Source organism: Octopus bimaculoides, chromosome 20, assembly GCF_001194135.2.
Source record: "Octopus bimaculoides isolate UCB-OBI-ISO-001 chromosome 20, ASM119413v2, whole genome shotgun sequence".
NCBI lineage: Eukaryota > Metazoa > Mollusca > Cephalopoda > Octopoda > Octopodidae > Octopus > Octopus bimaculoides.
The window spans coordinates 17,524,761-17,536,314 of NC_069000.1; the positions used below are offsets into that span (position 1 = coordinate 17,524,761).

At 35.7% G+C, this 11,554-nt stretch overlaps 1 long non-coding RNA gene across 1 annotated transcript in view; it reads left to right on the forward strand.

Moving 5' to 3' along the window:
• The first annotated feature begins 7,974 nt into the window (after positions 1 to 7,974).
• The window catches only part of LOC128250296 (uncharacterized), a 16,130-nt gene continuing 12,550 nt past the window's right edge, over positions 7,975 to 11,554 (forward strand). Inside the window, exon 1 of the long non-coding RNA XR_008266313.1 lies at positions 7,975 to 8,058. This is a non-coding gene — a long non-coding RNA (uncharacterized LOC128250296). The remainder of the gene's footprint in view (positions 8,059 to 11,554) is intronic.

An 11,554-nucleotide genomic window follows, 5' to 3' on the forward strand; every position in this document is an offset into this window, starting at 1 on the left:
TAGTCATCGCCTCGGTGAGGCCCAATGTACGAAGGTCTTGCCTCACCACCTCAGCCCAGGTCTTCCTGGGCCTACCTCTTCCACGGGTTCCCTCAACTGTTAGGGTATCTAGCCTAAATCTCTCACATTCTTTGTTCACTAAACATTTTGCAGAGAATATCAACTGTGTCAGTGAAATTTATTGCAGATGCTTTTTTTTGGCAATATGAAGTTACTTTACTTCTCATGCTCTGCTGTCATTAGTTTTCTTAACACTAGATGTGTTTTCATTTCGTCCATCCAATCCTGATATTCTTTTTCAAAAATTTGTTGAAATCTTCAAAAGTAAGCCTCGAAGGTTACTCCTTCTTTAGGGTCATATTTGAATTCGCATATGGAATTTGCTACATGGTCAGGTGAAAATGTGTTCTCTGGTTTGCTTATTGACTTCATTAGGTGTAACATTTGCTGCTGCAATCCTTGTTGCTGTTCTCATTCCTTGAGTTGTTGTTGTTGCTGTTTTTGCAACTCAACTACCCCAGCTAACAAGTATTCCATATTTTATGATTTTCGTAAGTTTGCACAAGACTTTCATTTCTTTTTTGTCGAGGCATCTAATTTTCCATGTGAATTAGTTTAAACTCTCCATGTAAGTGTTTTCTTTTGTTCACTCCACAAATTTGGTTTTCCTCATCACCATTGTTATAAAGTGGTCTTTTGCCACTGTTGTATCTATCTTTTGATGATGGTTGTCACTCAGACAGATATTGTTATATTCCAAACTCGTCAATAGAATGGTTCTATCTGATACTGTACGACCCCCAGTCATACAGTGTTATTATCCTCAACAAGTTGGGTAGTTATAACGTCCACTCAGTATCATAGTATAATTACTATATCAGCACAGACATGACTAAAAGAAAATACAGGAGGATCAGTTAATTATGATTTTATTGAACATATTCCCCTTTCAGATTCACACACTTATTGCAGCAGTCCTTCGGTTTTTCTAAGCCTCAGAAGGTTTTGCCTCCAACCAGGCTTTTCACGATACCCTTAAATCCAGGAACTTTTCAGTGAAACCACATGTAATAGTTTCACTGGTGGGTGGGTATGTGGGTGGTTGTTGCTTAAGCTCAGCTTTACAGAAAAGAGAACCACATTAGATTATGTAATTCTCACATGATCACGTGACTGACCAGGCTATGATGTTGTTACACATTGCTGGTCACAGTGCACTTTTGCATTGTTTTAACCTTCAAATAATGCCACCCTGCTGGCTAGGCAGGCAAGCTGGCCAATATCCCCTGCCTCTGTTCAATCGAAGGGGACTGGAACAATATAAAATGGAGTGGTTTGCTCAAAAACACAATGCACTTCCCAGTCAGGGAATCAAACCCATGATCTGGCGATCATTAGTGCAACAGCCTAACCACTAAGCCACTTGCCTTCACATGTATAATTCTAGATGTACTAAAATAAGATTTGACAGTTATAGCTGGAACATAATCTGATCTGTGATGATGATATTCAATTGGTTCCAATAACATTACATGGTGTCATGTAGCTTCAGTGTCCACACTCCTGCATATTCAGACTTTGTTGTTTATTCTCTTGGTAAGTATATTCTAATGTTCTTTAACTTTTTAGCATTAAAACTGGCCATATCCAGCCAAAATATTCTACCTGTTTTATGTTCAAACTAATCAAAGATGGACTCTTACCAACAACATTCAAAAAATTAAGCTATCTCAACAAAATCTCAAAGCTATGAGATAATGCATGATTAATTAAAAACATTGTGAATAAATAGGCATTATCTTTCATAGAATAATGTGAATGCTAAAGAATGAATTCCAAATCTCAAAGTATTGATGGAGGCGGGTTTGATAACGAGGTGGGATAAGAAATCTCTTTCTTCTTTACCTCATTTCTAAACCTTTCTTCAAAAATGTTAGTTACCCTAAGTTTAGTTCTTCAAGTCTCTAAGGTATTTATTTACCTTCATTATCATCACTTAATGTCAGTTTTCCATGCTAGCATGGGTAAGATACTTTGACTGGGGCTAATAAGCCAGAGAGCTACACCAGGCTCCAGTCTGTTTTGGGTTGATTTCTACATCTGGATGCCCACCACTCCACAGAGTGTACAGGCTGCTTTTTACATGTCACCAGCACTGGCCTCAACTACGATTTCACTCAGCTTGGCATGTCTTCTCAAGCACAGCAAACTGCCAAAGGTTTTGGTCACTTTCCCTTATTTTAGTCAAATATCTGCAGAGGATAGCATTAATCTTGAACGTTACACCTACTGATGCTTGTAATTGTTGCTCCCAAACATTGCTGTTAAACATTACATCAAACTAATAATAAAAAAAATACAGTTGGATAATGTAGTTTTGGGTGAATTGTCTGAAAATAACAAGGGATGTTTAAAGTTAGAATTTCTTTGTTCAGAATTGAGATGAAGCTAAACAACAACTCATGAATGGTGTGGATCTAATTTTTATATATTGTTTGTCCGTATTTAGACTTCAGTATCCGACCCTTTCAAATATACTTCTTTACATTAGATTATAGAGTTTGTTCTTCCACTTTGTACTTTGTGTGGATGCTGCTTTTGATGTTTTATGTGATCCTTTATATGCCTATGGCAGATCTATTGTTTGTAAACAGTTTTACAGGTGCACATGGCTATTGTCAGCAGTGTGTGTGTGTGTGTGTGTGTGTATGTGTATACGTCAGTCATTCCTTTGTTAACAAACTATAATATTCCCTGTCTCCTTTGTGTGTCTTTTGTATACAAAAAATATATGGGTTTTTTGGTGCTGCCATGGAGAGTTACAAGCTTTCTGTGAAGTCACATTATCATTGCTCACAACAACAGAAGGTAGATAATAAACTCAAAGAAGCTAACGTGCTATGAGTTCATAAGGCCTTACTCATTTTATGTGTACAGGATGAATTTCATTTTTTTTTAAATTTCGCATATATATGTGTGTATAGATGTACATGTATAAATATGTGTATGTATTTATATACATTTATATTTGTGTGTATACACACATATCATCATCATAAAAATGATAGAAAGATAAGAAGGTACCAAATAGCTAAAATGGATAGCAAATGGATACTTACTAGATATAAAATAGCCAAAAGGCCCTGATGTAGACATGCATTACATATCCAAGATTCTATCACTTTTCTCTTGTGTACTACATCTTATATCCTGTTTTTGTCTCGGCTCATTATCACTGCTCCATGCACATTAACATTACATGTCCATTAAAACATGCTTGCTTCATTTTTTCCCCAATATTAGTAAATTCACTGCATTCTATGACTTGCAAGCTTTCAGCATCACACTCTGCACACAAGCGTCATAGAATCTGCCCTTCTCTTTGACAGAGAAGCCCTTTTCTGTAAGCAGAGGTACATATCCGAAATTTTTCCAACTCATTCTTACTATCGCTACTGTGATTTTCCAAACACCATCTCTACTGCTAATTAGATCACCTATATAAAAGAAACTATCGACTGCATTTGAGAGAATCTATTTGTCACATGCTCTTAGTACTCATTGCCTTTGTCCATCAACAACCACATATGAAGTCTATCTTTTCTATTAGCCTGTGGTCCCACTAACCTCTTATACATCCATTATTTATACTGGGTACATGTTATGGTATTTTTGCCTACTCCTTTTCTGCATACCAAGCTTGGTCATTTCGTTGACGATAGCAAGGTCCTGTTTTCTATTCTATATAGCAAAACTTAAAACTTTTTCTAAGTTTCAGGCCTTTCAACACCAGCTTTTGCTATCATGTCTGGAATTTCTTCAGTACCCTGTACACTTCCTTACAGTCCTCCTGCAGATATTAAGGGACCATGATGAGTGATAGCATGTGGTGCTGGGGAAGGCCAGCCCACCTGTTTAGGCATGATAGAATAATTGTTAAAATGGTGGTGATGGAGTTTAAGATATGTAATATATTTTCAGTTGGATCCCACACTCATGATATCCAGTCAAGTCTACAACTACTGCTTTCATTATTGTCTCATCTAACATTCTCCTTCTTTCATATTCACTCTTCCATTCTGCTTTGATATTGAGGGATAGCATTTGATCTGCCCATGTTCAATTTTCTATATCAACACCTGTTATCACTTTACGTCTCTTCCATTGCAATAGCTGTGTAACATGGAATGGCATTAGAACTGTTCATATTTAATACTCTCTACTATCACTACTTTCACTCTAAATTGTATGGTGTTGGGGAGTGCATCTAACTTTAGAAACAATACCAAATGGAAATCAAAAAAACATTACATGGTCTGTTGAGTCATCTAGTAGATTAGTAGATTCTGAATAAGAACTGATTTGGACCATGACAATCTATGCAATTCAGAATGATAGAAAGGTATATAAACATTTTATTATGCAATCATATTTCTTTTACATGCATTCTTTACATATATTTATTTGCATACAACTGTGTCTCTGTATTTTGAATGGTGTCTATTTACACATACTTAGACATGTGCTTTGTATCTTTTACACACATAATTGATTAATGTACAGCTGTGTGGTTAAAAAAATTCACTTCCCAACCACATGGTTTCAGTTTTAGTCTCTCTTCACACCACTTTCTACTGTTGCACTATTGTCCATTAAAACCTTGGGAGTGGATTTGGTAGATGTAAATTAAAAGAAACCTGTCGTGTGTGTGAGTGTGTATGTGCATAGGTAGATTTGTGTTAGTATGTCATAGCTGTAAATGAGTAGCATTGTCATACAAGCAGTGTCCTTCATTTCCAATCTCCTGTGAGAACATGTCCAGCCATGGGTAGCTATTATCTTGCTTGTAAACAGATGGTTGGCCATTTTGCTATAGAAAATATACTTCCATGCCGGAAGAGATACCTTGACGATTGCTTTATAATCTGGACAAAATCTCAAAACACTGTGGAAGAATTCAACATCCTCCTGAACAACCTACACCCATCCATCCAATTTACAAAGGAGATGAGCAGTACCAAATTACCATTTCTAGATATAATGGTAGTTAAAAAGAACACCGCCATTACCACAGATATATATTATAAACACACAGATACACACCAATACCTGAATTTTAAATCGTGCCATCCACCACATACAAAACGTAACATCCCATACTGCTTAGCCAGAAGAATCTGTACTATTGTAGAGGATCTAAAGATCAGAAATCAGCGCCTGGTGGAACTGAAAGAATTTCTGCTCAAACAAAAATACCATTCACTACTTATAGAAAATGGTATTCAGCAGGCTTCGAAAATACCCATACAACAACTGAGGACACCACAAAGAAGAGAAAAACAAGAACAAATCATGCCATTTATAGTGATACACAATCCATGCCACCAGAACATCTTTAATATCGCTAAAGCAAACCTACCAATCATTACACAAAGTAAGGAATTGAGAAATATTGTTACAGATCAAACTATAACTCTCAGTAAGAGACAGCTTAAAAACTTGAAAAAGCTATTAACAAAGGCAAGGTTTGACCTCAGCAACAAAAATCAAACATTCACTGTGTCTAAATGCAATGATAGCCGATGCGGTATATGCCAATTAATTCATACCGGCCCATATATGAACATAAAAACAGGGAAAATATTCACAAACGCGAACATGAACTGCAAAAGTAGAAATCTAATCTACTGCATCAAATGCCCTAATTGTGAAGAACTGTACGTTGGCCAGACAGGTAATGCACCATCGGAACGCTCACGGGTGCATCGAAAACAGATTAAAAACCCAGAAGTCCGCCAAATACCACTGAGTAACCATCTGGCAACATGTGGTCATCAAACTTTTATTATTTTTCCATTCCATAAACTTTACAACTGGAATAAAATTGAGACAAAATGCAAAGAAAAGGTCTTTATTAAGAAATCCAAACCCACTCTTAACAAACAATGATTAAATTTATCTTGGGGTTTAAAAATCTTATCCCTATAACTAAAACACAAAAAATCTCTCAAATATCATCATTTCTAAAAGTAAACATTGAAAAATGGTTTGGCATCATTTCTAAAAATAGCCAAACAACTATTACTGCTGTCCACAGGAATGTATATGAAAGACAAAAGACAGCCAATCAACTACAGTTGAAACATTTCTGTCACATGGGACCTTGAAGATTGTTAGAAAGCAGGAAAGTATACTAGTCCTTCAATATTTAATATTCAATATTTCATTTATTCAATAAGACATTCAATACTTCATTTCATTTTACTATATATACTATACACTCCATATTCTATATCCCACATTAATTTTATAAGAATATAAATAAAACATAAAGAAACGGACAGAGTTGGAATTCTTTTGAATAATATATTCCTCTATACACTATCATACAAACACCTTTTTTATTTATATATATACACAAACACTCACACTCATATAGTGGGAATATTCTATTCAAACTATTGTGATTTGTTTGGTGGTAGTAGTAATAATACTAATAATATCAATAATAATAATAATAGTGGATGTAGAAAACTCACTCATACAAACTTATCTGCTTCAATTACAAATTCACCTTTTCTCAATCATCATGCCCCTCCCCTTTAACACATACACACACACATATTACTCTTTTATTGGTATCACATTAAAAGCACTCATACTGGTACCCATGCAGGTGCCACGTAAAAAACGCCCGTGTAAGTACCACGTTGAAGCACCCATGCTGGCGTCACATTAAAAGTACCCAGTATACTCTGTAAAGTGGTGGACATTAGGAAGGGCACCTAGCCATAGAAACTAATCCACAATAGACAAATGGAGTCTGGACAGCTCTCCAACTGGCAGTTCCTGTCAAACTGTCCAATCCGAATCAGCATGGAAAGTGAACATCACATCATCATCATGGTTTTGATGGAGCTTAACAAACCACTTAAAATTGATTTTACTCCACCCACTATCATTATTATTGTTATGATTATTCCACCGAGGTTGACTTTGCCTTTCATCCTTTCGGGGTCGATAAATTAAGTACCAGTTGAGTACTGGGGTTGATGTAATCGACTATCCCCTTCCACCAAATTTCAGGCCTTGTGCCTATTGTAGAAAGGATTATTATTATTATTATTATTATTATTATTATTATTATTATTATTATTATTCAGTAGTTTTATTTTTATAACGTGCTTTCACTTCACTACCGAGCGCAGCTCTGTGTGCCTTGGGTATGTGCTGTGGTTTGCTGTGATGCTCTTATGGTTACTGTATTGAAAGTGTTTTGCATAGGATGTGTGCAGTGCCCAGTAGTTCAATTTTCTGTATGTTATATATATTTGTAAGTGCTGGTGTTTTTGTTATGTATTTGTCTGAATTATTTTTTTATTATACCTAAGGCACCTACTATGATAGGAATTGTTTCTGTTTTTAGATTCCACATTCGAGTTACCTTATTATTGTTATTATTATTATTATCAAGGTGGTGAGCTGGCGGAGTCGTTAGCGTGCCAGGCAAAGTGCTTAGTGACATTTCATTTGTTTTCATGTTCTGAGTTCAAATTCTGCCATGGTCGACTTTGTCTTTCATCTTTGCAGGGTCGATTAAAAAAAGTACCAATGAGCACATGGGGTTGATGTAATCGACTTATCCCCCTCCCCAAAAGTTTCAGGCCTTGTGCCTATAGTAGAAAGGATTATTATCATCATCATCAGCCCCCTACAGCTGTTACTGCCACCACAACTATCACATTCACAGGCAACCAGTCACCACTACCATTGCCATTATACCCCATCACCATTACTGTCACCACCACCACCACCTTTACTGCTGCTATTACTGCCATCATCTCTCTTACTTCCACTCCTATTTCTACTACAATTACCACCACTACCACCTCCATTGCCATCATCACACCTCCCACTCCTTTTCCAGAGTATGTATGTGTGTGTGTGTGTGTATAATAAATGTATATATGTATACTGCACTTTCCTTAAACTTATAACTAGTTCAGTTCTGAGAGCAGTGTGTCTCTATCACATAAAAGCAATTCAGTCAGCCCACAGGTAAAGTCCCATTTTCTTATTCATGTTTTCAAACGTTTTCTTAATATAGTTTTATTTTATATATTAATAATAAATTTCTTTAGATTGATTTCTTTTGATTCTGCAGTGAGTTGGTTTCAGGAGATGGGGAGGAACAAGTTTTATACCTAATTTTAGTTTTCTTTTTTTTTTTTTTCCCCCCACATTTTTGGGATGTAGGGGATAAAAATGCATCCAGCATGTCACTGGTATTTTTTTTTTTATTCTGCTTTTTTTTTTCCCATCTCACATTAGAAATTAGAAAGCCAAACAGAGAGCAAAGTGGACACTGGAAGTGATGAGATGAGATTTGAACTTAGAATATACGGAGAAGTACTCAACTAGTTCGGGGCTCTGTCTGTGTTCATTTATGTGTACTTCTGTGTCTGTGAACTGTCAATCTACATGTAATTCATTAAGTACAGACTGGCATGTGTACGTGGGTAAGAAGCTTACTTCATACCCACATGATACCAGTTTCAATTCCCTTGTACAATCCCTTAAGGGCAATGTGTCTTTTACTTTAGCCTTGAGTTGACTAGTGGAAGATGGAAACTGGGAAAGCTCTTTGTGTATGTATCAGTACGTATGTGTGTATGTATAATATATATATATATATATATATATATATATATATATATACACGTGTTAATGTATGTGAGTGCATATAGATATGTATGTGTATGTGAGTGCATCTGAATATGTGTGTGTATGTGAGTGTATCTAAATATGTATGTAGATATGCCTGTATATGTGTGTATCTATATTTATGTATGTCAGCAAAAGATACATACACATTAATGAAAACATTTTCAGTCACCTGTGTTGTCAGGTGAAAGTACTTTGTAGTATTTACTTCACTCATATTGCACAAGCATTCTCTCATCATTTTTCTTATCATTAATGCAGTGAACCAATGACTACCAACAATGCAAATTGTTCACAAAATGTGTGATAAAGAATTTTTTAAAATGTTTAATTTATCAATTAATTCACACAATGCAAATCAGAAGGGCATGCCAGGTGATAACGATTGTAATTACGGACTCCTGAGTTAATGAGCTAGACGCACTCGACTCATCTTTATTTCACTATTGACTCATATCTTGGTGAGTTCCACACTAAGCATATTATTATGTCCTTGGGCAATACACTTTATTCCACATTGCCTCTCTCTTTTTGGCTAGAAGAATAGATACCAGACTTTTTAAAAACTCTTTCGCATTTAACTATTTAGCATCAGCTTATTCTTTCAAATTTAATGTTTATTTATTTGAATTAATCCTGTGTTATTTCATAGCACTGATGGTATGATTGTTTAGTTTTTGAATGACATTGTAGGCTAGGTGTGAGAAGTCAGGTCTCGCCAGTTTGAACATAAAACACATGGAATTTTGGGGCTTGATATGGCCAGTTTAAATGCTGAAGGTTTAAACCAGTTGTATGCTACCCAGATATTCTTTCTTTTTTTTATTTTTATGTTTAAAACAGTTAGATCTGGCTTCTCACATTTACTTTACAATGTCATTCTAAAAATGAACACATGGTCAAAATTGTGAAACTACAAGATAAGGCATGATTAATTCAAAACAATGTGTATAAATAAGCATTACATTTGACTGGGTAATCTGAATATTAAAGGATTAAGAGAAGGAGGTCTAACTTTTGTGATGTTAATATCTTATCCATGTGATATATTTGTTTTGCTTTTTATTTTTGTAATAAGTTAGTTTGAGGAGAATGACAGTGTACATGCCCACAATCTTATCAGCATTATCTTCTACAGGCAAGTGAAATTACTGCACCTGATGCCCAACTTTGGCTACATTAATCTCATGTGCAGGTTAATGTCTGGATTGCATAATATCATAATATACAATCTGTGAATTGATACTCTTGGCATCTCTTTGCAATTTATAGTTGGAGCGAGAAAATGAAAAACTAAGCAAAGACAAGGACAAAATATTGTAACAGGTTGCTCTTACTAGGTGTGTATAGCTGAAGTGAATCTAGAGAGTTGATCTCTTGATTTATTTGGATTTATTGACAGGAATTAAAATTTCTTTCGCTTTAAAGGTACCGTCAATAGTTTAAAGTGGCCAAAGACTTTTGCGTAGTACTGTATATAAATGTTTACCATTTTGCAAACTATCCTTGTCCTAACTGTGATCTTGCAGCCAAGTCAAATGCTGGCTTAACTAGCCATTTTCATGTAAAGGTTGCTCAAAATAGTATTCATTTGACACATTATCTGTGTTCTCCTCTGTGAAACAACCACGGGTCTAAAGATACACGAGTCATCATCATGTTGAATAAATTAACTTATACATAGCTATATTGTACATAACAAAGGTACAAAATAAAGATTCGCATGCCTGTCATCATGTAGGAAACGTTAATTTGTACTTAACTATATTGTAAATAACAAACAAAACTAATTATTCTAACATATTCATACATAGGTAACCAGTTCTGCAACTATATCTTTGTACTAGCTTTGTATTTGTTTTGTAGGTTTGTGATGTGTTTTTTGTAGTCCAACTGGTTGTGTTTGTTTTGAACATTCCCCTTTTGTCATCTTGAGTTGGATGAAATTGTCTTCCTTACTGAACATTCGTATATCATTAGTTAACGGCTGCTTTCCTTGCTGGCATGGGCAGGGTGATTAAACAGGGAGCTGGTGAGCTGTAGGGCTGCGTTGAACTCCAGTGTCATCTTTGGCATAGTTTCTACAGCTGGATGCCTTTCCCAATACAACAACTTTACATAATGTACTGGGTGCTTTTTTCTTGCCACCAGCACTAGTGAGGTTGTTATATAGCTTGCAAGATAGAAAAGAACAGAGAAAAAGAAAAATGAAAAAAGCTCCCATTATGAAGAGGAAGTATTTGGGAAAGGAAGTTGGAGGTGGGTGGCTGTATGCCATGTGTTGAAAAACTAAAGTATGATAGAGAAATAAGCACAGGTGTCTTGATATAAAGGAGATATATGGCTGAAAGAGACAAGAGGTATGTAGTGATGGGATGCCAGAGCAAACTCACAAGCAACAAGAAGGTGAGTATAAGAGATGGCACAGACATTGGGTCATGGGAAAGGATGAGAGAGTGGGTGCTTTCTTAAGAATGCGAGGAAGGGGTAAATAGTTGGAGGTAGAGGTTATTGTAATGAATGATGAATTAGAAAAGGGCTGCAGATAATAGGAAATGCCAGTATTTAAAGGTGTATGGTGAGAGAAATAAGAGTGGCTCAGGAAGGAGAATAGAACAGAAAATAGTGGGTTGATGTGTAAGATGTAAGAGCAATGGAGAGGGAGGTAAAGGGATACATAAGGGTCTATAGTAGGTGGACCATGATGATAGATATGGGAATGCATTGAGAATGATAGCAGATAAGAGCGGTATTTAGAATGGAGTACAGTGAAGGGGAAAAAGAGCAGTGGTTGAAGGTACAGAAAAGAGGTGATTATATATATATATAT